Below are 27,521 nucleotides of genomic sequence, written 5' to 3'. Positions count from 1 at the left end.
GCACTATTAAAGGCTTTTAGATTAATTAACACCCCGCATATATCTTGTGTCTCCGAGCAATTGGGTGTGTAGCTTGTATTGCAACACCCCGATTATATATCTGGTGTCTCCGAGCGACCACAGGACACTCGCCAACGTAGACGTTCGGTGCACCGTTCGGACTGTTCAAGTTTCACAGAAATGTGTTTGCACACTCTCCGTGATAGCATATATTTTTTTGCGGCTGCCGAGGACCCGAAAGCGTAATATAGATATTTGGATCTAAAATCTACAAAAATAAATCATCATGTCTACTGACCACCCGCAAGTATCTGAAAGAGATGAAAGAGGTATACATATATACATATTGATTCAGAGCGTGTGAACATTCATTGTCATTTATTTCTGCGTTTGCCGGCACATCTCCGCTGAGCCTTCTGTTCTAGTGGCATTTGCCGACAACAATGCCGGCGAGAATTCCGCGTGAACCCGCGTTACTCGGTAACGCGCGGTTGTTGTGCGTAAAGAAGTACCAGCCCTGTTAGTCCTAACCTTGCCTCTGCAGCCGTCTGAAGGGAGTGGAGAGGTAACATTCGGACGAACGTGCCGGGGTCTTCGTCCCTGGTTCCTTTCCAACGCGTCAAACGGGGACCCGCGGCCTGACATTTGAGCGTCGTGGAGCCGGGAGGGTGTCTCCCCCCTTCGCGCTGTGTCAGAGCACCGCCGCGGCGCGCGCAATGACTGATCGGGGGCGATGTTCCTTGGCTCGTCGTGCGAGGGCAATTGTTTCGACAGCGCGGCGCAAGTGCTTTTTGGCAACTTAGTTCTCTTCTTCTTTCGTTTCCGTTCCTGGAGTTGACACGCAGCTTCACAATATGGAATGTGATCAGCTCTGCAAACATTCTGAACAGCATAGCTGGGCCTCAGGGTGTCAAAGCGTGTCGTCCTCCTTTTTCTGTGCCTTATCGTTCGATGTTTGCAGGGAGAGGAATTCGCTAATGTTTGAGAGAAGCCGTGGGAGCAACCGTGCGCTGAACGAAAGTACTGCAGTTAAAACTTTGTGCAAGACTTTTAGTCAAGTTCGAATGGCGCCCGCGCTGTGTGCGCTGATTTTAAAGCGAAACTTTACTCGGCTAGGATTCCGTGCATTTTTCCTGTGCGAAAGAAGAAATGCTTCGCGGCAAAGCCAGCATTGTCGCGAATGCTCAACAAGAGGCTGTGACTTTTGTTTTACCGAAACTTTCCAAAAACAGTTATGTGACAATTGGCTTCTAAGGCAGTTCTATCGTCATGATGCCTTATTTTATTTACTTGTCATTATTAGTTAATTCGAAATAAATCAGTGCGTACCTTTGTTCTGAACTATGTGTCCGCTCTGTGTCGTGCGCTAAAGAGCTTCGCTGCCCATCCGTGTCCACAGAGTGTAATGGCTCGAGTTCGTCTTTTGTTTCTTTGCTTTTTCTTTTCCCCGCTCATTGATATACGTAACTGATTCCTTTAACGAAGTCTTGACGCGCCTTGTACCAAGAACGTACCACGAATGTTTGGTCTGGATTCGGCATAAATTTGCTTTACATCGCAAGCTGGTCAGCAGGCATATATGTTCGTTGGATAAGCTGGTGTTCAAGCCCAATCTGTATTCTTGAAGGCTTTCCGCCTGAGAAAAACGTCCGGTTAAGTCCACCCGGTCAGATCATATCTGTGTACACCCACTACCACAAAAAAGACACGCGGGCTTCATCCTTTCATCAGTAGCCGCCAAATGCTAACTAAACGCAAGGGCAAGGGTGGCAGAGTAAAGACATTATTTTGCGCAGCTAACACGTGCAATGCGGCTCTATCTATGTCCTCGTTTTGTTATCACTTGTTTGATTTAGTTTATCTGTATGCTTTACTATTTGCATATCGTGTTTCTAAAGCTAGACGTTATCTCACCTTATCACGAGGCTCTTGCTTTGATCTAGGCTAAGCCGAACTAGCTGTATCGGGCTGTTGGTCGGGTGTGCGGGTCGTTTTTCTCTGATAAGCGTGTGTTGTGTGCTTTGTAGGAATCGAATGTTTGCGCTCTAGCGCTGTCGCTTCTCGTTTCGTACAAAAATAAAATTGGCGTTTTGTCACTCAGAGAGCACATGTGCGCGTGGTCCAAAGCAATGGTGAAAGGGGGTGAAATATTGTGGTATGAGTGTTGCAATGCTGATAGTTTTGTTTCGCTTGTTATTTTTTTTTACCGCGAGGTTATATACGTATGTGCCTACGCGTAGAAAATTTAAGGTGCGTTGTGTAAGTCAGCCGCGTCAAATAAGCGCAGTTCCCCCTCCCCCTGCCCCGTTCTAGCTTGTGTTCTTGTACCGATTGTGTGCTGTGCATTTAGTCTTCGTGTGTGGCATCTCGTTCATGTTATGCATGCATTCAGGGACCGAACTTTGAGTCCTGACATCGTTCTAGGTGAACGAAACATAACTGAAATTCCAAACCACGGGAGCATTGCGTTGTGGCGTGCGCGTAATCGTGCGCTAAATGTACTCGTTTCTGCCGTGGTGCCATGCTTATATGATTTAAACTCACGCGCTTTAACCAAATTTACTGGAGTAAAGGGCGTTAATCTGGTGCGCTGAAGAAAGTAAACTAATTCTCTTTGGGGAACAAACGCTGAACGTTTTCATAGCGGAAGTGCTAAAAAGCTACCGCAACCTATTTTCCATGAAAAAAAGGTAAAAGTGCTGTGTTCCGCTTGTCCCGTATTCTTGTTCTCCTACTAAACTGCATCACTTTGTCAACTGAGGCAGCGTCAACTAGTTTTACTTTTGTACGAGCTTTACGTTTATTCTAGTTAACTAGTTTTACTTTTATACGAGTTTTACGTTTATTCTAGTGAACTAGTTTTACTTTTATACGCTTCCGTTCATCTAGCATTGTGCTTAACCCCTTTCCAATATGTGCTGCTGAGCACAAGGACGCGGGTTCGATTCCTGGCCGCGGCGGCCGCTTTTGTGATAGAGACGAAAAGCAAAAACGCCCGTGTGTACGAGATTTCAGTGCACGTTAAAAATCCCCGGGTGGTCAAAATTAATCCCGAGCCCTCCACTACGGCGCGCCTCATCGCCTGTGTAGCGTCGGCGCGTTAAACCCTACAGCCAATCAATCAACCCCGCTTCTGTGCATCAACGTACCATCAAGGAAACTACGACGTATGTGAACAAAGGCTGGATTATATTGAGAAGCAATTTAGTAGCGTATTGCATGGTTCGCCGTTGGTTGTAGCGCCATTTTGTGTGTACGTTGTTGCAAAAGATGTTTTAGCACTCCGACTTTAAGTTTCTTCATCACCTTTCAAGACGTTCACGGTTGGCCTGTACTAATGAGCGTTTGTTCTCTCTCGTTCCAGGGCTTCCCCATGATCAGCTCACCTTCCCATGAAGCGCTCACTGGTGAGTGCGTTCTCTTTTACGAATCACGAAACAATTGTCCGAGAACAGTCTCGGCACAGGCAACGAATGGCGAAGCGGTGCATCGAAATGCGCACTGAGGCGCAACTTGCGGTCCGCGTTTTATCCAAATGCTGGCGTACCAGTCGCTGATTGGCCGAGTGTTCTAATGCTGCGTCCGGGGCGGCTATTTCCAAACGCTTCGTTGCACACAGCACCCACGTGACATGTCTGTTCGCGCGATGGAGAGCGGTAATTCAACGTGGTCATTGGCTGCGCTCCAAACCTAAAGCGACCTAAAACATACCAAATCGCCATTATTAACCAAAACAACGCGTAGATGTAAGTTTAGAAAAAAAATCAAATTTAGAAAAAAAAATTGGGCGATAAACCTGCTGGGGCTCGAATCCAAGCCTTTAGCGCCAGTATACTCTACATCTAGGCTGCAGAGCCCGAACGGCGGGCTTGTTGTACAGGGGCTCAAAAGAATAGCGCGCACAGTGACATCACACATGTCACGTGGGTGCTCTGTGTAACAAAACGTTTGGAAACACGCATCCGGCGTTGCTATTTCCATTAAGCAGTTTCAGAGTCTTTTGGTGATGCCTGTATTCCTATCGAATTCTGTGGTGGTGGTGGTGGTGGTGGTAGTATTCGCATTTACTTGCACAGAGTTATACAAAACGCCGGTAAAGTTTGCTGTGTATGGAAAGTAGCTCTGATGCCTGACTTGGGCGCGCCTTAGCGAAAGTTAAGTGTCGCCGTGGTGATGGCGTGCGCCGCTCTGACGTACCTCGTAGGGGAACTGTCCGTTTGACCCACAAAAAAGCTTCCCTTAGATTCGCACGAAAGAATACGCTCACTTAAAAAAAGAGAGATAACGTAGTTCGTGAGGCGACATGGAAGCCATGACAGGGGACGAAGAGGGCACCTTATCCATTAAGTGTCGCCTGTTTTAATTTGCGTTCCGTTTTGCACATACAGCCGAGACCATCCTTGTTCTGTACAAGCGGGCTCTTTAATTAAGGGCGACCATAAAAGGTGAGAGACAGGCAAACGCGTTACGTGCTACGCGCTAATGGTCGCCGGAGAGTCTGGCCTTGCTGATAATGCCCTCGCTTCGTGCTTCGCACAGGGTTAGAGGGAAAAATGTGGGAAGAAAAGCGAAATGCAATGCAGGGAGTTGTTTGTACGTTCCTGCGCCCGTGTTGATTGAGAAAGTATAGCCGGAAGCAGCTTGTGGTCGTTGCATTTATGTAGAGCTCTGTCCACTGGCCTTCCCATAGCATAGTGTAAAAACAACATCCCTCAAGACAGCACTAGACATCCCTCGAAGCAGTGTCGCGGTGAATGCCTTGAAATATGCACCGATTTTACCATTTCGGTTTTATTTCAGTCGCTGGCATTAACAATGTGCGTGCGTACCGTCGCGCGCCGATGACAGTCTGGAGCCCTACCTACCGCTCTTGCATGGCCGATACACAACGCCCTACTACACCACTTCCTTCCCAACCTTCCTTTTCTCTTGCTATGGCTCAGCCGTTGAAGGTCTCCAGTTCGAGAGCACAACTGTACAAGAAACCAAAAAAAAACAGGCAACGATTGGACGTCTCATTAGGCCGGTATGGGGCAGTGACTGAAAACCATGTAGAAGTAGGCACTATAGTCTCGTCTCATGTAGCGTCTAACGGAGAACGAATTTTCGTCTTTCGGGAGGCCTCACACCAGAATGTACACGAGCGTCGCTTAGCCGAAGCTAAAATTTTAAAGCGAAGCTGTAGTGTTCTCCCTGATGGCGTCTGTAACGCCAATACGCCCTGCGGGAAAGCCAACTTTCTCTGACGATGATGTATGGTCGTGGGTGAAGTGAAAGAAAAAAACGCTTGCCGTGGCCAGAATAGAACCTGGGTACCCGGTGTTATAGTGCCGGCATCTGTCCGATTGCACCATTTCGACATAGTTGAAACTCTGTCGAAACACAGACGACAACCAAAGAATCCGTCACGAGGAAGCATCGCGTTCAACCATCGTCGTCGTTAGACGGAGGGGTGCGCGATTTTTTCCCCTTTTTGCCTTGTAAATGCATCATCCACTGGAAGTTGATTAGCGCACGGCACTCATGATTCTTGAGAAAGGCTTTAATCGCGTTGGCAAGACCTGGAAGCCACGTGACGGGGTCCGACCTGCCCGTTTTCTCGCAACACGCGTTTCTCGCCTGAACGCCCTCCAGGAAACCATACGGCAGTCTGCGCGCGTCGCGCAGTTGTCTCTAGTTTAAAGCTATGAGTATGCCTTATCTGGACTATCGTCCTGACTGTATATGGGGCTTTTGCTGACGTATACAGGCGAGGAAGAACGATTCCCTTATCTCGAGGAGACGTGACGCACGCAGCGGGCCTGAATGGTGCCGTCGCCCATGCCTTTAGCCGATAAGAGCATATCTTGAGGGTTTTGTGACGTCATTGCCGCCTTCCCTTCCCCTCTCGTTACTGCCCTGCAAGTGTCCCCCGGCTTGAAATTTCTAGCGTTTTTTATAGCTCGGTATGTGCCCTTCGTCCTTTGGGTGTATTGCCTTCTTTCTTCTTGTGATAAAGAAGTATCGAGGGCTCTTCTTGGCACTGTTGCTCTTCCGTCTGCTCGTCTATTTTAGTTGAAGTTATAAGAAGAAAATAGAGTAAGGGGGGGGGGGGGGGTGCATCAAATGAGACCACGCGTAGAGAACTTTACAAACTGCGATAAAACTTGCAGAGTTTGCCCGTGAGTGAGATTCACCTCTTGTTCATCTTGGCGCGCCCGCCGCGCAGTTCTTGGCGCCGAAAGATAGCACCGCACCCGGTGCAGCAGCTTCTATGCTGCCAAGAGTTCTGCTCTACGCGGGGAGGAAGAGCTCCTAAGAACAGGAGGGTGTGCTAACTCTCTTCTTCTATCACACCGTATTCGGCATGTACGAAACGTTATGTAGGATTAAGGCTATTTTAAAGCACTGGCTGTCGCATTGGTGACGGTGGCTAAGCGCTTCGCCATTTGAATTAAAGGGACCCTGTAACGCTTTTTTTTTTTTGAAATCTTAAATGCTTCTCACCCATCACACCCAGTGCTTAGATTACGGGGGTCTCAACATACCTCAGCCAAAAAGTACTAATGTATGTCCATCAGACAACTTAGACTCGCTCATAACATTTTCCTCTCTTTCCCGGTCTCTACGTTCTTCGACGGCTTGAATTGCGTCACTAAGGCCATGTAGCGGTTGTGCGCCGGTTTTCCTTCAGTTGCAGCAATGAACGCTTTTCGATAGAAACTTAAAAAATAAAGCCACAAAAACAAAACAGCAACGGAAGGCGTATCTGGTGCGACGAACAAATCACGCAGTGCCGCTCCGTGCTAGCAATAACTATAGCTTTCGCAGTGCTTCGAAACGCGGAGGAAAGAGTGAAAGCTTTTATCAAAAGTGTTGCAGGGTCCCTTTAAGTGTTGCTACCCCTTACCCTTTCAACTAAGGCTGTGGTTGTGATGGGCTCGCAACCTCGTTTTTTTCCCCCCGTGATTTTGATATTCTCTTACAAATCTCCACAGCAGACCCGCTAACGCATGCATCAACTGTAGATCCTGCAGTGCTCAGGAAGGGGTCGACGCTCCCTCCATTTCGGACTGGATGGATGCTTTGGCGTTCTATTTACGATTTTCTCTATTAAATGGGTATCCTTGCCACGTTATACACAAGTATCGTCCTGTTGCGAGTACTTGCTCTTAGCATCCAGCTCGGGCATCAAGAGGCAACGCACTCCAGTTTGTCCTATTGTACTTTTCATAGACTTTTCATTTCCTCTGAATTTTCATTCCCATCTTCTCCGACCACTAAACTGTTTCTGTGTCTTTCACTCTCTCTTTGTCGGCCCCTGATAGTCCATTTCAGCCTCCGGTTTTGTATTTTGTCGGTGCAGGATAGGATAGGAGTAAGTTTATTAAATGCCGGCAACCGACGGTTTAAAGCGTCGTGAAGTTAGCGAAGAGTCGACCCGGGGTTACGCTTTTTTTCTCGGGACTGTGAGTGGTATACGCGCGGTTGTGCGTGTATGCGGGTGCGGTTGCGTGCGCGCGTATGCGTCTTCACTTGTTTCCACAACTTGTGTTACCGTCCGTCTTCGAAACGCCACCTCAACGCTGCACTGGGGTGGTGGGTTGACTGCAGTAGCTTTGTGCATTCCTCAAGAGGCTTCGGCGATGAGAGGAGGTCTTGCATGCTACATAATTGTTTTGTTTTTCGTTCGAAGAAGGAGAGGGATGTACAGACAAGAGGAAAAATTTTCGGTACTCGCAGAACCACCTCCGGAAAAGTGCACTTTTCCCCCATGACATATCTGAATCCAAAGAGCGCTGGCAATCGGCGCGAGTGCAGCAGAACATCTGATGCTCCATGGACCTCGATGAACAAAGTGCTTCGTACCTGACTTCTTCTTCCTTTCCTGGCACCATCCCTAAAGCGTGGCGGCGCAAGGGGATAAGGGAAGCGCTACCCCCCCCCCCCCTTTCCCTGGCAATAGAGCGGTGAAATCATGCGCTAACGTCGACTGAGCTCGCGGAAAATTGCGCTGAATTCGAGTTCGGTACCGCGTTTCAACCGCCATCCAATATACGGCGCGGCGGCGGCGGCGGGTCGCCTGCGAAGTGGGGCAAAGCAGACGCCCCGCGTGAATCCAATAGACGTGAGCCGAACGAGTGAATTTCCCTGAAACCATCACCGACGGCGGCGGCAGCGACGAAGCGCGGGTTCAACGCTTTTTGTCTTTTCCGTTTCCTGCCTCCGCTTCCTTCTCTTCTGTGTTTGCCTACGAATCCCTTTGTTTCTGCTTGTATTTCTAGCTCTAGCTACTGTACCTTTTTACATCCAGCATGCTGTCGCACCCAAACACGCGCTATATATATATATATATATATATATATATATATATATATATATATATATATATATATATATATATATATATATATATATATATATATATATATATATATATATATATATATATATATATATATATATATATATATGTATATATGCACATTATCTCTGCATTGATATCTAATGTACTGGTGACGGTTGCTTGTAACCTGACGGAACGAATGGATGGTGAAGGATAAAAAAAAACGTCGCCGTCGACGTTAATTACGCCGTCGCAGCAGAATAGCCCAGCCACCTATCGATCGTGCACAAGCTTCGCAGATAACGGTTACGACGTGCGACGGCCAATTGAGAAGCCGTCATTGGATTCAAATAAAGGGAATGGGCGAACGTTACGACGGAAGCGCCGTCGCCGCCGGAGGTGGCCACGGTGAAGCGGGGACAAACAGAAACTTTAGGCTTCCCAAGTTGCGAAGTCTGATCTGCGTGTCCGCAATGAATAGAACGTTGGCAGGATGGAAGATGATTAAGGAAGGAGAAATGATCTGTGCAGAGAATCAATCCTTTGGGGGATGTAGACGTTTCCCTGGTGTCAAATCTAATTATTGAAAGCCGCAAAAAAAAAATGGACAAAATATGGCATGCCGCGTTCTCTCTTTTCTCTCGCTGAGTAATTTTGGGGCTGCCTTTCCGAGGAATTACCAAACTTGTTCGTTAACAGCGCGTTCCCTTTGCTTTCGCCTTTCTACGTTCTGTTATGGGAAGACAGTGGGGCTCTTCGATTTACAGTCTCGGACTCGCTGCGGATAGTGTCCGCGGGTAGTCCGAGGATTTCCCGAAGCCGTAGGGATACATGGGAAAATCGAACGCCGGACTGCTTCTCGGGGAGTCCGCGGTGAGTCCGAGACTGTAAGTCGAAGAGCCCCAGTAAAGAGCAGCTTGGAGGTATCTTTCAAATTCAGTTAATTTCTGAGGTTTTTCTCGCGGAAGCTGCCCCTGTCTATGAGGCACGCCGTAGCGGAGGGCTACGGGTTAATTTCGACCACTTGGGGAACTTAAACGTGCGTCGAAATCCCGACACACGGACGTTATCGCTTGTTGCCTCCACCAGAAAAACGCCCTAGCTCCGCGGCCGAACCTGATTTGGCGAATGTTTATAGTGTGTGGAGGCAGGTGTAAAGTGAATAAAAAAAGTTTTTTCTTTCTTCTTGCACGGGTTGCTGAATGTATTTGTTGAATTCAGTGCGGTGAAGAAACATTGAGCGCTTTTCAAGTTGGCGTATATTTGCAAGCCGCTTAAATTAACTGAGAGGAACACAAAAAGACGAGAAATACAGGACACGCCGCTGACTAACAAGTTGTTCTTTACTGTAGAAAACACGGGTGTGACCCAATTTTATGTATACACCTGCGTTTTCTTCAGTGAAGAGTCAGTTGTTAGTCAGCCTCGTGTCCTGTATTTTGTGTGTGTGTGTGCGTGCGTGCGAAGTTACAGCTGCTTCCCCTACGACCGCTGTTCCATTTATTCGCAGGTAAACGGGAAGGCAAGAGACATTACGCGAAGCTAGCATAGCCAGCAGGTACGTGTGAAAGTATATCTGCTTAGCTTACGAAATACTATTCCATATCCAGTGCTAGCGTAGTTATAAGCATTGCGGGGGTCTGCTATAAGCCCCACTCTTGTCCTTTTCGGTCATCCAGCCCGCGGTACCAGGACGGTCAATATAGCATACATACGACATTTCGGTATCTTAGAAATGTCCAGGGCGTCATTGTTACGCGAATGCCTTTAGGTTTATCTTGTAGGACCAATGAAACTTTTTTCCCACTTTGGCGCTTCCTGAAGAGAGATTTGGGTGTATTGGGGTAATCTGGAGTTAGGCTGTACGCTTGCGGAGCGTCGTGCGCTAATTGATAGCTGGCTGAAATTTTCCCGAGTCCTGTGACGAGCGGTTTTGTACGCGGCTGCAGCGCAAAATATTTTGTCGCACATTTTCCTCTGCTTCCGTAACCTGCCTTCGCAACTTTTGTCGTTAACTGTTCATATGCATCACTAATATACTTGTTTCGTGTTTTTTTTTTTCGTCGGTAGTGGTTACACGCTGACAGGAGAGAAGTAGTGTGAGGGACGTTCAAGAAATTGACCGGGGAACTTTTGCGGCCGCTTCTTGGTGATGCTTCTGCGTCATACGGGAAAGTACAGCCGTCTTGCCGATTGCGTTGCTTTTCGTGGCCCATCTGCGTGCTGTATGGAGTGCACTCCTCTCTGATTAATCATCCACTCGGCTTAGGGAATTCAGCAATGACTCCTGGGACGTCGGAGTTGTGTCACACGCGTTCGCCGGAGATCGATTAATTGGCAGGCGGGGAAACGGAACAAAAAGAAAAACTTGCCATGCGACGAGGACACACACCCGAAGAGCGTAGACCATGCGCACTGTGTTTGAGGAACGCGGACGACACGGCGAGCAAGTTTCGACACATAGTGAACACGCAGTGCGGCTCGTATGCGCCTCTCGTAAACGGAGGCGCTCGCTCGGCGCAAAGCCACGAGGGGGAGGAGGAAGGCGGAGAGTCATTTCCAATGCAGCTGAGGCCGGCGACACATCGACGTATCGATCTGCCTGGCGCGCAAAAAAAGGAGAGAGGAAGGAGGGAGTGCGGGGAAGGCAATAATATCATGCGGGTGCAGTCAACACCGAGGCTCAGTTCTCCCTCCTTCTAGGTTGTACCGCTGCAGTCGCGTCGAGGCTGCGGAGAGGAACTGGAAGCCGACACCACTTAGATAATGAGGCCCGGCCGCGCATATTTCTTATTCCGACCAGCCTCTGCGGAAAACTTTTCGCTCGGGTTGGATGAAGGCATCCGTCGGTAAGCGAGCCCGGATGAAGTCGATCAGCCCCGTGTTCTCTCTCTAGGGATGGGAGAAACTGACGCCGAACAGAACGCGCGCTGCCAGTTATGGCGTAAACTCGAAAAAGTGGGCACGCCAATGGAATGATAGCCGCCGCTGAGAACTGGTGGTTACGATCACCGATCGATACTTTTCATTTCTCTGCACGCGCGGGGGGTCGGCGCCGGGTAGGCAGTGACCGGCCAAACGTCGTCGCTGACCGCAGGTTCTGTTACTTGCTCTTGTTGCTTCTGCTCGTTTCATTGCTAGGTGGATAAACAAAGGGACAAAAATTGCAGGATAAATGCTTAAGCCGTTCTTATAAATACGGAACCATTCAAGTTGGCTTCACTACTGCACTCAAATGATTTGCTCAGAAGGCGTCGCTTCAAAGCAATATAACAAGTCTGATATGAGAATGTAAAGACCCTACGGCCTTGCATTAAATACCTCTGTCAGACCCCATGTATCCGTCCTTCAGAGTCGGCTTCGCTATTATGCACAAATGCATTACTGTGAGGATTTTCTTTCTTGGGAGGGGGGCGGGGGTATACGAAGTCTGGTATCAAAATATGATGGCGGAATGGTCTTTTAATAAATGCATACTTAGCTCTCCCTATATCCCTACGGAGCGGTACACACCAAGCCTATTTAAAGTCGTCTTCAATACTGTACACAAATGCATTGCTGGGAAGACATCTTTTAGGGGTAAATATGAAGCGTCTTACATCAAAGTATGAAAGCTTTTGTTACTAACATTTTCGTATGCAGCAAGAGAGTGACACCTCAGACGTTACAGACGAACAGACAGCTTTCGTATTTGAGTGCACACATGAAAAAATAAGCGTTTAAAGGAGCCATGAAGAGAAAATACAGCTTCGTGTGATTTCAAAGAACTAAGATTTAGTATCTCACTCAGCTCCATTACAGCCCCAAAAGATGTTTTTAGCGAAAAAAAAAGCAAGAAGTATTTCAAAACTTTCAAATTTTGCGCCACAGTGACGTGTTATGAGCAAGAATGACGTCATTCGGGCCAACAATAAAACATAATTTTCAGTGCGTTAATTGCACGTTAGCATTCAAGTGATGCGGTCAAATGGAACTAGAGGCCCTATTACAGACGTCCAGTCATGTGTCGTCGGGACAGGTCAGTTAGGCGGCCGCCAATCGCACAAACAAGGTTCCGTGACGTCATAGAAAGGTTGCGGGAAATTGACTAGGGGGTCGCGACTGCTTCACACGTTTTCTTTAATATCTCCGTTATTTGTTCGAAGATTGCGATGATATTGGTATCATTGTTATCGGGACTAAGCAGTCTTTCCAATAAACCCAACTTGTATTTTGTCTTCATGGCTCCTTTAAAATATTGGCACCATCAGCGCACATTATCATATCTGTGCCGGAACCTACGAATGTTACATGCATCGTTTATATTTATCATAAATAAAAGCGGCGCTTAGATTGGTCCTTGCAGTACGCTACTGGTAACAGCCAGCCTCGCTGAACAGACCGATATTTTGACTTTTATTCAAGTAGCGGTGTAATAAATCTAAAGCGATTCCACGTATGCAAATGTGTCTAGCTTCATCGCTAGTAGTTTATGTTGTACGTCATCAAAGGCTTTTCCGATGTCTAGAAGCAAACGTGTGGCACACATTTAATGTGCAGTATTATCGATCATGTTGTCGTTTATAACGAGCAGATTTTTCTTTTTCGTGGGCTCATTCTTCATTATTACGTACGGGATTTTATTATCCCATCATACCATGTAGTTTATAGCCCTGAAGACACCTCTGATAGCACCAAAATTGATCTTATTTTTATGTCATTTTTAGTGCCACACTTATGGCCACGACAAAGCGGTCGATCTTCCAACCATCTGAAAATGTAGCCGTTACAAACATCAGGTTTATAAGGACTAGACCTTACGTACAGTATAAAGGACACGTGCTTTAAAGTGATAGCTAAGCTGCTGATACATCGTCTTTTTAGATTTCAAATAAAATTCTCATAGGCGTGTAAGAGCACATGTAATAGAGTTAGGCAGCTAAGCAAGTAATCATTTCAGACAGAAAGAATTCTATTGCATTGAGCTTGTGGGTTGCCCATGTTACCTACTAAAGGCTGATGCCGACTTGGAGCCAATAAGAGTGCTCCTTCTGGCCAATAAAATCTATACATCATCATCTCATCCCGCAAAAGTTTCGATTTCGGTGATATTCGTAGTACTTTTTGGTTACATCACCAATGTTACGCCACAACTGTGCTATCATTTCTAACCCTCGGAAATAGTGCAACGTAATAGTAGTTTCTTCTCGCTGTTTTTAGATCTTCCGTTTAATTATTCTGGTACCTCTTAAGATCTTCGTAAGTTTTAATGTCGTGGCTTTTACAAAAAACGAGTTCATTCAAATTTCTTAGGTTAATTATTTTATGCTATAGGAGCTTGTTCATCCACGGCTTGTGGTGTTTCTTGTTGTCGGGCTCTTATTTTACTGTTGAAAAACAGACGCTACGTCTCGTTGTTTGTGTGTTCTTTCGTCTTTGTTTCGCCTTTCCTGCTTTTCTTTTTTTCAAAGTGTGAACCTTCACCAACTCGCCCAGCTGTCTATTAGTACACTTGGAATGGCATCATCCTGTAGGATTCCAAAAACTTTGCTATAAATAAGCCGCGTGCGTCATTCGCATCGCACGTATTATAATGCATGCAATAGTCGTTCATCACTTTCTTCGTCGTCTTCCATATCCATCACTTGGCAGAATTGCTTGATATCTGTACAGGTCATCTTTTCACCCTTTGCGTCGTACTTTTTATATCTTTCATTTAGCATTTCGAGGTAACTAAGGTGGCCACCTACTCCAGCTTCCTACTCTCGCTCCCAACAAGCCTGCAAAGACAACTATAGTGACACTTACAAACGTTTCCCCTGCAAATTGAGGTAGGCGTTTTCGTGCGTCTCTATGCACCAGCTGTGAGATACCGGACACAACTGAACATCATCGTTAGACATGCTCTCAAGAACTCACGAACAAATTTATTTTACGTTCTCCTCCTCCCTCTATATCCACAAAAATTCCATTCTCGGAAGGGATTATCCTGCATTGTAATGCATAAACATCAGTGGCGCATTACTTGGCTCAGTTGGCGAAAAAGGGCGGCGTCCCCAGATTCCCTAGGAAAGGAAGGTGTCATGAAAATTCCCTGCGGTCTTGTATTAGAATTCCCCATGTGGCTGCGAATGGGGATATGCGGCGGCCTGACGTCATCATTGGGTATGCGACGTACCGACGTAAGCACTAACGTCGCTAACGTTGCGCTTTCAGGTCCAACGTCACCAGCCTGTATCCGCCGCTTGACGTACAATGAGTTAAAACGTTAGACAATGAGTCTATACGTCTTGGCGTATTGACTAACAACGGGAACCCGTCGAAAGCTCTGAAACCCGGGGGGCCTGCTTCTGTAACAGTTACAAATGTACGCATTCACTGCGGTGAAAACTACGAATATAGGCTCCGTAAAGTCCACCGCTAAGTGCCGCCTGTTGTTAGAAGCCGCACTACGAAGCTAGAAAAGCCCGTGTGTTACGTTGCGCACGCTGGCTCACAGGTGTTGGCGCAAACGGCCCGGAAACGGTGGCCCCGCAAGGGGCATAAAATAAAGGCAGGCATTCGTTGTTTAATGTTGTGGCCACCCTGTCTTCCCCCAACCTGCGTGTGTGTCGACGTCCCAGTGGCGACGGCGTTCTCCGTAATGTTTTCCTACCTGCGCAAAATTAAAAAGAAAAATGCTGCGCGTATCGCTCGACAACACAACTGTTTTGCGCCCGTGGCGTTGTGACGTGCTCGCCGTTCGAAACGCACAGCTGCGCGCTGTTTCGGTTTCCATGCGCCCCCGTTTCTGGTGCGCTCGCTCCGAGACGTTGCGACCTCGTGAGTACCAACCAGCTTTGCGTGTGTATGGCGAACGCTGCCAACGGATTTGAACTTTGCGCCGGCGACGCAGCTTAGATCGCTCAGGAACACCTGTCGTTAGTAGTAGGATTTGCCGCTCTACCCTTGGTGTCTCCATCGCGCCGCTACCGTCGCGCCGTTCTCCTAAATGACTGCGAACGGCAGGACTTTCCGTTTATCTGATGCGCAAAAAAGGCTGCGAAGTGTTGCTTCTGCAGTAACAACACCTATACGGTGAGTCCTCATCGTGTTTCAAAGTTCAAACGCTGTTTGCTTAGAGACAGAGTAAAAGACGAACAACGATGCAAACATCTATTCATTTCACTGTGACAACTCCATTGATGTCGGCGTCCTGTTGGATTTTCAAGGAGCCACATTCAACCGCAGTCGATGTAAGATGGCTTCTTCACGTGCTTGCTCATCCCATGGGTGTCACCCTGAACAAGGTACAGAGCCTAACAGAGGCGCATAATTCTTGCAGCACCAAAGATAGACGGTCTTGTTTTCCAGGCAACCGAGGTTGCGAATGTAGCCGCGTCGTTGTTGCCCATCAAAGGAATCGTTTGAGAAGAGAGGCCGATAAGGTCCCTTGGTCAGCTGCGACATTGCCGGTGATCCCACAGTTTTCAGGAAGCCACTTCCATTCTGTCACCCTTGCATTGCTTGTATGTGCAGGAAATTTCTTAAGCTATCTGTTGTTCCTGTAGCTATGCTAAGCACTGGAGTGCTGATCAAGAACCAGCAAAGAGAGCCTGTTTATTGGCTGTCTGCTTCAAGATGTGATGAAAAGCAGCGCACCATCCATCCAGCATGGTAGCCATCATCGATGTATTGTGGCTAAGTGGGGTGCAAATTACTGCGAAGAGATCCAGATCCCAATCGGCAACAATTAACCGTCACTAAGCGATCAGTGTACTCATCAGTGTGAGCTTTGCAGTTGCTAATAATGAGCTCTAAGGCAGAAACCTTAGGGCCGACATCTTGATGTGTGCGTTCCGCTTGAAGCCAGACGCGATGGCTGCGATTTTCATTGGAGGGGCATTCAGGGTGGGAGCCCCTGACGTAGGAAGATCCTGTTGAACCACGGACGACCTGCTAGAGGATGACCTGGCTGCCTCGTCACAACGCGCAATGGCGTGCGAAATTGTTATATTGCCGCTAAGCAGGAGGCGGAAGCCCTCTGCTTTCTGTCATTGTCCCCTTCTGAACACCAAGAAAAAACGTACTGTTTTGGCCTGCAGCCCCTCTAGTTATTTTAAAGTTTCTCTGGAGAGAACTGAATCGTGGCTGCAGTAGCTGTAGCGGAGCAGGCGCCCGCAAAGAGTGTTATATGCATCCTGAAAAGGAAGCTGACGTGACATGCATCAGCTTTGCTGGAAAGCATGTCAAAAATGCACACAGATGATGATGATGATAGCTGCTCTTTCAGGCAGTGAAAGTGTGGTGTCCAAGTCAGATAGCGGCTGAAAGTGGCACCAAGAGATTTGTGATAGTTAGCGTGGTACCAGTACGCCTACGGCCGTTAGCCGGTAACTCGTGGCGCCTCGTTTTGTGAAGGCAGTCGCGTCTCATTTCGTGGTTGATATTTTAAGGCCACGGGTCACGGGATTTTTCGAAATCGCGCTTATCGCACGCTCGAGCGGAGCACCTGTTGCGGCCTGAGCACCACATGCAGATATCTTCGCGTACATTGTGATTTTAACTAGTTGCGGCAGCTATCTGTCAAGTCCTATCAGGGTGAGGTTAAAAAGAGTCGAGCTCAGAACGCAATCCTGGAGGACACCTCGGGTCACGTTGTACGAGGATGTCTCATCTGCTGCAGGCATGTAGCAGGTGGTGATTATAAATCCATGCATTCCGCAATGCCTGCAGATCTCATTGCTATGCGCGTAGCTTCATGCACGGAGCGCACGATCATACGTCGGTTTGATGTCAGTGAAGACTGCGATGGTTAAGTGCCGTCGAATCAGCGTGCTTCACGTGTGTTGCAAGGCTACCACATTATCAGTGCTGCCCCGGCCCTTGTGAAAGCCAGACAAACATCTGTGACGGATATACGCTTCTGTGAGATCCCAGTCCAAGCGTAGCAGCACCGGTCGCGGAACAAATGGTCCCGGAACAAATGGTCCCGGAACAAATGGCCCCGGAACTTATGGTCCCGGAACTAATGGTCCCGGAACAAATGGTCCCAACTTCGAAGTAGGAAGAAATGGTCCCACCACTACTACGCCTTAGCGCCTGCATGAGGGAAGGAGGGGTGTCAATGTATTTATATTTATGCTTGTATCTGTGCACAATGTATTTTGCATCTGTTCGTACACAGTATATTTGCTAATGCTGAATTTGCTTGAGCTCAATGCTGTATACAAACTTTTTTTGTCGCACGTGTACGATCTCCCGGGCTTGCTTTGTTCGGATTTTTTTGTTATTCCGAGTGCCAGGCAAACCAGTGGTGAAACTGTCAATCAAAAATATGCGTGTACTGGGCCGCCCTCGGCCGGTGTTTAACGTGAATACAATAACGGGCTACCGTAATTTTCTTCGTGAATGCAGTTTTGTTATGAAGTGGAGCAACACAACTGTTTAAATTAACATGGCTGACGTGCAATACTCGCAAGAATACAAAATTTTGTTAATGCTTGAGAAATGAGTCTGACTTCATCCAGTGCGTTGAGCCTATTTACAGTGACGGTATTATTTAGGTTATGTAAAGTAACAAAAATGTGAGTGGGACGGTACTGTTGACCGCCAGTCAACATAGAGCTGTACTGGTGCATTGCGCTCGCCGTTTTGTCGCTATTACAAAAGGGAACTTTACTCGATGAGGGTTTATTGGGTTGGCTAAGCTGAGTTACTGTGCTCACCACCTAGCAGCACCGCCTTCTCCGTAAGCTTTCCAATTCAACTGAGGAGCTATAGGCCGATACGAGTGAATATGCGTGGGGGCTTTTCCAGGTTTAAAAACTGACACAGTGCGGGTGCGCCTCCACCCGGGTTCAAATCCGCCGGTCTTCATGGGGGTTTGACACTGTGAGAAATCAGCGTTTCGCATTGCCGCCTTTCAGTTAAAAACCTTTCAGCTGATAACCCCAGGTCAGAGCAGCCTCGAGCTTTGCGAAAGAGAATGGTTCGTCCGTGTAAGGTGTTTTAGGTGAAGGACGGTTTGCTGCTCTTTTGAAGCGGTCGCAGGAGATAACACCGGTGCGGCAGTAATGGCACAACAAGCTTCGGCAAGATTCAAGTCGGCTATCTTGATTCTCAAAAGTATGTAGTTGAAGGGGTGCAACTGAGCCCGTGAACACACGAAGACCACGAACGAACGGCTCGATATCCTCGTGCGTGGCTTTTTTGGGGTGTAATTTCGAGAACAAGCACACCCATTCACGCTTTACAAGCTTCATCAAGTGTGTCTAAATGGGCTTTTTGCACGCACCTGGCTGCTTGGGCGTCTTCTACCGCCGAGGCCTGTCGCCAAAAACTTCCTTAGCGGCGTAACGCGCAGGGAAGTTCCGTTTGGTTTTCTCCAGCCATCGCTTAGGGCGGGATGTATGCGCAAAGAAAAGCGCCAGCGGGTCCAATGGTAACGGCTGCGAATTCTTTCAGTGCGTTATATAGCGACAAGTTGGGCTGCGAAAACGTAAGGTTGTTTCTCGCCTCGGTTAGAACTCTCATCTTTGCAACACCAGTTAATGACGGCAAGACTTCGTATATGTCTAGATAAGTGTATGCCTGTGGGGAGTCAGGACTCCACGGTGGCGATAGCATTAACAAACTGGTTCTTATGGACATATCGGCGGACATCTGGCGGCCGCTGTCCAAGTCTGCAAGCGTTTCATTGAAAAATCTTCTCTAAAAAGTTAGTGCATGAAGAATACAACGACAAGTTCTTCGTCGTCTTCGTGCTCTTAACGTTTTATAACAGTATGTCAGGACCGAGGCTAGACAGATTGGTTTGCAACAGTATTGGTTTGCAACAGATTGGTTTGCAACCAACAACATGTTTAATTGAAAAATAGTTTGATGTCAACTAGTTTGATGTCAACTAGTTTTTTTGCACAGTTCACTGGGCAAAAAACTAGTTAAAAGGCAGTTATTGGGAAACGTTACTACGTAAGGTTAAAAGGCATATTGGCGACCCGTGTCGGAGCGATTACGGCTGCCGCTATTGTGCGGGCAGAGGCGGGACAGTCGTACCACATTTATAACAAAATCGTAGCATTGTTGTAACGATTTCGTAACAAGCCGCATAAACAGATCAGCTGTTTCTTTTTTTCTTTTATCGGAACGAGACGCCGACCTTTAAAAACACAACGCTACACTCAGCCCCAAGAGAATTTTCGTTATCACACAATGGATTGTACACCGAACTCCAAACAAAAATTTCACCGCACTTACGTCACACGAACGCCATGCATCGTCATCGCCACGGCTGTCGACGTCATCATGCCCCCTGCTAGAGAAAGCTAGAAGACAATGTACCTCTGCTTTTTTTAGAGGGGCAATGCGTGGTTGTAGCGCAAATGTCTAAACCTCGTATTTCGCCATCTGTGGATTACAGGTTTGATGTAAACCAGCGCCTCCTATTTTTTTTTTCTTTGGTTTAAGTATTCTCGGTTGCGCACAGCGAACAACAACGCTTTTTTGTTGCACTCCGAGATATTTTCTGCCACGATTACTCCTTATAGCTACAGTTGGGCTTCGCAAAACTCGTTTTTTTTTTTTCGGTTTTAAATCTAACCACGTCATTACCAAAAAATAAAGCTACTATACTACTGCGGTCATAAAAAAATAAATTTAACTTTTGCGTCCCCCCCCCCCTTCTCTCATTTACGCCTATTGTACTTCGTCTAAAGCCTCTTTTATTTCGCAGCGAAGCCGTTTATGGCTAAAGTTCCGTGCATTTTTGTTGTGCATGTGGGACTCGGGACCCAGGTCCCGAGTTTTGTGCAAAATCGTTTGATTCACTGCAAAAACGTCTCAACTTTTGAACATACAGTTTGAGAAGATTAGTTATAAATATGAGCCATTTTCAAGACCACCTGCCCCGGTGGCTCAGTGGCTGAGGCTAGAGCACTGCACTGGCCTGATTTTAAGGCCCAAGCCCGGCCCGAGCCCGCTTTGTGAAGCCCGAGCCCGACCCGGGCCCGGGCATTCAGAAGTGAGCCTAGCCCGGGCCCGGTCCGGGCCCGTCGTCTCAAGCCCACGCCCAGCCCGCGCACGGTCTTTTTTTTTTTTTTAGCCTAGGGAGGGCCCGCATGTGTGTGACCAGGCCTGGTCTTTGACGTTGAAGAAAATTTGTTTATTATATTTGGTCGAGTGTCTTCGTAGCGGGAAATCAGACGGAGCATCTAGTCTGTACAAGCACGCCCTGAATTGTAACGCAGAAAATAAGGGTTTAAAAGTACACGTAGTTTAGTTCACACCGTGTGCAGTTCACGCCACATGGGCGTAACAATAGCTCTTATTCTTACACGAGAGACACCATCACCTTTGATGACCCGACTCTTGGCAACTTCATGTGGTTGTTTCGGTCACAAGTTGGTATTAATGAAATTTTTTGCTCTCCATATGAATCCACGAATATGTGCGTGCGTTGAAATATTTTCCCTGGAGTGGTTGTCAAGCGGTGGTGCTTCTCTAGCACGTGAGTTTGATTTCAAGCCACGGCAGCCGCATTTAAATCGATTCGACATCTAAAACACACGTACATAGACATAGGCGCACAGCTCCAGGGTGGCTTAATTAATTCCTTCCCCGCTAGGGCATTCCCTGTAACCATATCTTTGATATGTTATACACCAAAATATAAAATCTTGATGCAGTACATGAAATGTCATTAAAGTTACAGTATAGTGACTATCAGCCCTAGCAAAACACGTTTTTAAAACAATGTGTACAACTAACATCAAGAAGCGCGTAAAAGTATACTCAGAATATTCAATTTTATGCTCTTTTCTACACTTCACGTCGGAACTATTAACGGCCGGTCCTATGAATTCAAGCCCGAGCCCAGCCCGGGCCCGTGGCGTCGAGCCCGAGCCCGGCCCGGGCCCGTGGCACTGATCCCGAGCCCAGCCCGGGCCCGGGCCCGCCGATTATCGACTTCGGGCGGCCCGGCCCGGCCCGGCCCGCGGGCCCTGTCGGGCCCGGGCTTTCGTGCCGGCCCGGGCCCGTGCAGTGCTCTAGCTGAGGCGTTGCGCTGCTGAGCACGAGGACGCCGGTTCGGTTCCCGGCCGCGGCGGCCGCTTTTCTGATGGAGCCGAAAATCGAAAACGCCTGTGTGTACGAGATTTCGGCGCACGTCAAAGATCCCCAGGCGGTCAAAATTAATCCGGAGCCCTTCACTACGGCGCGCCTCATCGCCTGCGTTGCGTCGGCGCGTTAAATCAATCAATCAATCAATCAATCAATCAATCAATCAATCAATCAATCAATCAATCAATCAATCAATCATTATCCAGACCAGTAGACTCTCGGGGATAGAAAAAGTTTCTCAAAGGTGTGCTGCTATATTACCCAGCGTAGACGATGTCTGCATTCGCACCGCCCTCGCTCTGTCGGCGTTCCAAGCATTTGCGTGTCTAGTTTTCTTTGGCTCCGGTGTTCCCGTCGTCAAGAAATTTGCCGGTCTCTGTTTCTCTTCCGTTGTGATAATGGCGAGGCCTCGTATGTCCAGGTTCGAGCATCGCTGACCATCTGCCTTCATAGTGTGTTGTGACTTTGGCTGCCGCTGCTGTGGTTTGGCGGTGGCGTCGTAACCGAGCGCGTGAAGACAGAAAGAAAACGGCGGAGAAAAGCGTACCGAAAGTGTGAGGGGGAGGGCGAACGCTGACCCCGCACGAGACGCTCGTCGGCGGCGACGCTTGGCGAAAGTGTGAGGGGGAGGCGGGGAGACATGCGCCTCGTTGCGCGGCTCGTTGCGCGGCCTCGTTGCGCGGCCTCGTTGCGCGTGACATTTGAGAGGGAAGTTCAAACTCGGTTTACAGCAACATGCTCGGCGGCGGCGACGCGCTGCGAGATAACGACAGAGTAGCGCACGCCGTCGTGCGTTCGCTGATCACGCGATCACTTCCTGAGACGCAGCAGCTATGAGCCATGATCGAGGAGACTGCAGTTCGCAGGGCGCACAAATTTCGCATTAGGAAGTATAGTAATCGCCAGCCATTTTTTTAGATCTTATCAATTAATTGGGTATACATAAAATATCCGCGATCCTATAAAGAACAAAATTTAATTGAAGATCCATTCGTGGTTCTTTAAAGGGACACTGAAGTGTAGAAGCCAGTTGGACTAAATCAGTAGACTACAGTGTCGTGAATACAAATACACTACTCGCATATTAGTGCAGAAAATGCCGAAAGCGTGAAAACAAGTGTCGACGCCCCGTACACTTTCCCGCGGAGGCCCTGGGCCGCTCGGCCGAAGACTCCCAGCGCCCTCTGGTCACCCGAGCACAAGCCGTGGTGGCGGCCCCTTAGGCCAGTGGTGTCAATAAAAGTTTTAAATGCAGAGCATTTCAGTAACTCACGATGTCACCCGCGTTGGCGTCCGTAGTCCGCACCGCACCCCTCCCTACTATATAAAAATAAAATACTATCCGGCGCCCGGTTTCGACCCCTCGACCCTGCGGGCAGAACGCAATGTACATGGTGCGCTTCCCACTACGCCACAAAGCCAACACGGAATCGGACGCTACCAACGCGCCTTACATCGTTGACTCATTCAAATTACTGCTGACGAGCGCTTTCTCGTCAGCAGTTGCCACAAGTGCAACAACATTAACGTAACGCAAACTACTTAACGTCGTGCGCCCCCGGAAATGCTCTGCATTTGATCGTGCCCCTCGCGAGGGGGATGTTTATACAGGAACTCCTACTTCTAGCGGACTCCTGGCGCTCTCTTTCTGCCATTGTAGAGACTATGAGGTGGTCTTCGAAGGGCGCCAAATTTGAATTCTACAAAATCGATTTTTATCTCTCTCTCTCTCCCGCGCTACAATTTGTGAAATCAGAAATCGCTATTGCATGGTGAAACGGGATTGGTGGAGCTTGCCTAAGCGTTTTTCTGATAGAGACACTGAGGCAGCGCGGACATGCAGATGTAAAATAAATGTATGTGGAACGTTCGCTGGTCATCCGCTTTTTTTTATGAGGGGTAAACCTCAACTTGCAAACATCATGCGTAGGTTTTGTTTTAGTTCCGATTTCGTTGACATGTTCTACCTTGCGTACAATCGCAGTCAAAAAATGCGTACATGCGGTGTTGTGGATCCGGATTCGGGTGTCCATTTTGGTAGCGTGGCTAGTGTTCCGAAACGTTGATCAGGAGGCCGAGGCGTGCTGATTAAGGAGAAAACTTTATACAATTATTTACACGATGAATATACAGGTTTGGATGCCGAGTCTCGAATCGAATCGTACAACGAGCAACCCTCGGCGGCGCACATGCGGCACCGCCTTTTTTTGTCCATAGAAAAAGTCCGTATAGAGTTCCCCAATGCAATTTCAACTCCACGAGTCTGGTATTATCAGGAACGCACATATCAAAACACATAGCTAGGCCCCTCCCACGCTCGACGCTGTCCCGGATGCTTGCCCACGTGACCACGAGGGCGAGAAGACGTTGGCGCCGCTTCGACGGGGAGACCTTTTGTCCGAGCACGGGGCACACCTGGGTGCCTGAGCCAGGTAGCTCGCCGATTACCGATTCCACGGCTGGGGAAGTCGCCTAGCTCCTTCGTTATGCTGCGCGTCGTCTTGCGGGATTGACGCAGGGTAGGCGTCTTCTCTCTTGAATAAGGCGTCGTCCGCAGCATAGGCCAAATCGGGCGCTGGCGACGAAGACACCCTAATTAGCGTCGACGTCCCCTGTCAGCTCAGTTATGTCGGGTTCACCAACCCCATCATGACAGCGGGTAATCGTGAGAGCATACGTACCGTACCTACTGATCATGTATATGAAACAGCCAGTGGCAAAAGCGCATATTAGAGAGTTTTAGCACGCATGTTCCGTCCGTTCGTGCTTACCGGCAGTACGGGAACCTGACTGCGGCTGCGCGCGCGTGCACAGCGAGGAGGCCCCCCCCCCCCCCCCACCGTAACGAATGCGGCGAACTAATCCGCCCTACTGGAGCGAATGCGCAGGTGCCTTGTCGGGTCCCGGTCAACACGATACAAAAACGGAGCAGACGGAGTGCTAAAACTCTCTATCCGACTTGAAACGAGACAGCCGTCAATTTAGTTGATCAACTGCACGTATATTGATTGTCAACACCTGCACCAATGTGGTAGCATGTCCTGGACATTCCTGGCAAAGCTTCGCCGGTGTCATCAAGTCCTGCCCATAAAGCGCGCGACTTGGTGGCCGGGTTTTGCCTGTAAGCCGCCGTACAAGATGGCGTTCACAAGAACTTTTCTAATAACCATGCTAATAACATATGGTGGCTATAGGCTGCTGCGACCATGCTAATAGGCTGCGATGAAAGCGAAAGGCAATTCAGACATTCGGATAAGATGAAGAAAATCGAGTAAAATCGGACTCGACTCTGCGCGTTTTGTGACGTACTGTGAAACGTCACGAGAAAAAAAAATAAAAAAAAAACGGCAGAGATAAATGATTTTTCAGCAAACGAGGCATTGTTGGCCGTCGAAAAAAAGCCGAGAGAGCTACAAAGAACGGGATCTTTCAATTACAAAAAAAAAAAAAAGTTGCACTCAGTGTGATATCTGTTGAAACAGCGGAGCTGTGGTTCTCTTGTATCGGCTCGAACGTTAAAGGGCGCTCACCGGAGAACGGCAGCGCCGTCGCCGCGCATATTCTGCGGTTCGCGCAAAGGAATCGGCAGAGCGGCGGGAGAGGAACCCTTCCTCTTCGAGACCACTGCGCCTTCTATCGGTGGGTCTGAGAACCTGCACCTAGCCTTGCGTCTTCCACATCGTACAGCAGACGGACGAAAAGGCTGTACCTATAACAGTTCCGCTGTTAAAATGTGTGAACATCTCGTCCGTCCCCGCGAGTGGTGCAGGATCCGTCGAGACGGCGCAAAGGCAGGTGGCGTGCCGCGCTTCGACTTGACGTCACACTGGCAATTCGTACCATCACCATCACCATCAGGCAGCCCTCTCCACGAGCTCTCTCCACTCTGTCGTTTTGTGCTCTCCTCTGTCGCTCGGTGTGTTGACAGATCGACGCGGCTGTGCGGAGCGACGCGAAAATTTTGCCGACATGCCCCTCACGCAAGAAAAAAAAAAAAATGTGCGGGCGTCTGCTGCCCGCTGCACCCGCCCTCCCTTTCCTTCCCTTCAGACCTGCCCCCCATCTTTGCCTCTTTCTTTCCCCGAGGCTTTACGCAGACGAAGAGACGACGATGCCGCCGTGCTTTTGCAAAATGACACTACTACCGACAGCGCATCAAAAAAGAAAAGAAATGCATAGCAGTCTTCCCGTTCTGACGTCGCAAGCTCTGAGGCGCCTCAGCGAGCGTCGATGTTGTTCGAGCGGTTTCGGTTTTGAATAGCCATCCCGGGAATCACAGCGCGGCGCTTCGGTGTGTCTTCTTTGGTAAGCTCGTAGTTTCCAGTTACATGCACAGATGGCGGCGCGTGCTGGAAAGAAAAGAAAATCCAAGAGGCAAGAAAACGCTAGAACGCGGCGACCGAGGCGGACCAGCTGGAGTTTTTGGGTTAGTTCTTCGAACGTGTGTGTGATCGACGCTCGGCTTCGGCGTCCCCACTTCGTCGCCGCGGAACTACTACAGACACGCCAAGCGTGCGGGGCATACCAACTACACCGGCGGTGTCGTGGTGTCATCCGTATTCGTCGCGCATTCGCGCCTTGTTGTAGAGCTGGATTTCTCGCGCCGCGGCGAATCCGTAGGGCGTCTCGGGCGTGCTCCGGAGCTCTCGTAGGTCCTCCCTGGGATCGGCGGTGAGAGTTTTAGCCAGACGCTGCATCAGAGTTACCAGCGACGGCGTTTGTTTCTGCCTCGTCGTCATCGCGGAGGCGTGTGTCATTCCTGGTGACGCAAGTTGCGCGCTGCTTCGCCCGCTTCCGGGTGCCGACGCAGAGCCGCCTTTGGTTGAGCTCCACCCGTTGAAAGGAGTGTTTTTTTGCAACCATCAGATGAATGCTATCGGGCGTGAATACGTGCTGTACTTTTCTGTTGCCTCTTTTTGTTGATGCGAGCAGGGTCAGTGCTATCAATGCAACGCCTACTGCCGGTCGGCATGTTTTGGTGCTCCGTCGCGTTCGCCAGTTCCCACGTGTTTTCTCTCGCGTGAAAAGTGTGCTTCTCTTTTAGTGCTTTACGCGCCTTCGTGCGTGGCCACTGTGCAGTATTGTATGCTGATTTGGACAAGTATCTACGCCGGAAGTACTTCACGTTGATTTGCTTGCTGCTCCAGAAAGTCGCGCTGCGCCATCGCGCTAGCGATTGTGTCGGATATTCCTCCTGTATGGCCGTATTCCTTTTCAAATCGTTTGCAGTGTGATCGGAACGCGAAAAAACTGAGTTTTTTTTTTAAATGTCACCCATGCTTATCCAACCAACTTTTGTTTAGTTTAAGGTGTTGAGGTTTGTTGTTGATAGAAGTACAATGAAACACGGAACTGCGAACGCAGCTACATTCTTCACATTCGTTGCATATTGTGGCCCCTTAAACCGCCAGTGCGCTGTTGCTTTCTGAACCCAAATATCATTCCACTCGTGCGCCGACATATCGGCAATAAAGGAGGCAAGGACTCGTCTACTACCATCGCTGTTTAGGCTAACCATTCCACGTGTGTAGTACACACCACTGTAATTGACCTTATCGCGCGCTTGGATGTTTTCCTGAAAGAGTAGGGGGAAGGCGGCTCCCCGGTCGTGTTTTCGTAGTGCCTTGTTCGAGCAGAGCAAAACGTGATCCATCATTGGAACGGGCCCGGCAGCAGCAGCTATGCCGTCTTTACCCGGCGCGCACCTGCGCTGGTTTTCTAACTCTGGTCGCAGCTGTGAGCCCTGTCATGAGCCAGCCTTAACCTTGTCTGGACAGTAACAAAAGCATGCCTCGCTTGTGTACTCTGCGAGCCGCATCCGGGAAAAACAGTTACGGGGGGGCTCTGCACAGCCAAAAAGGGATCAGGGCACGAGTTGTGAATACGGTATCCACTTACTTACTTTGAGGGGGATCCAGTTTCCCCTGGATTGGGAGCTGCTATTGTGTTGTTTCTCAGTGCTTGTTGTGTTGATATCTGGCTGACACGCGCCTGTCCGTTTCATCGTACCCTTTTCTCTTTCTTTTGTTCTGTGCGCAGACACATTGATGTTCAAGATCTCTCGGAAGCCAACCAGTGTGATAGGGGGAGAATTGAGGATAACGGTGAGTATGCAGTT

General features: G+C 48.7%; 1 protein-coding gene across 22 annotated transcripts in view; it reads left to right on the top strand.

Annotated features, from left to right (window-relative positions):
• The window catches only part of Pmca (plasma membrane calcium-transporting ATPase 3), a 283,076-nt gene that overhangs the window by 200,884 nt on the left and 54,671 nt on the right, over positions 1-27,521 (top strand). For 16 of the 22 annotated variants that reach the window (XM_077682997.1, XM_077682996.1, XM_077682993.1 and 13 more), the window contains 2 exons: positions 3,365-3,407; positions 27,443-27,507. The gene's annotated coding sequence lies outside the window, so the exon portion shown is untranslated. The other 6 variants (XM_077682980.1, XM_077682984.1, XM_077682979.1 and 3 more) reach the window with 6 other exon arrangements.

This window comes from Haemaphysalis longicornis, unplaced genomic scaffold (assembly GCF_048455015.1).
Source record: "Haemaphysalis longicornis isolate Haplotype H1 unplaced genomic scaffold, Haemaphysalis longicornis Haplotype H1 scaffold_9, whole genome shotgun sequence".
In the NCBI taxonomy this organism is placed as follows: domain Eukaryota; kingdom Metazoa; phylum Arthropoda; class Arachnida; order Ixodida; family Ixodidae; genus Haemaphysalis; species Haemaphysalis longicornis.
Note: the sequence above shows the minus strand (reverse complement) of the source record. Positions and strands in the feature narration are given on the sequence as shown.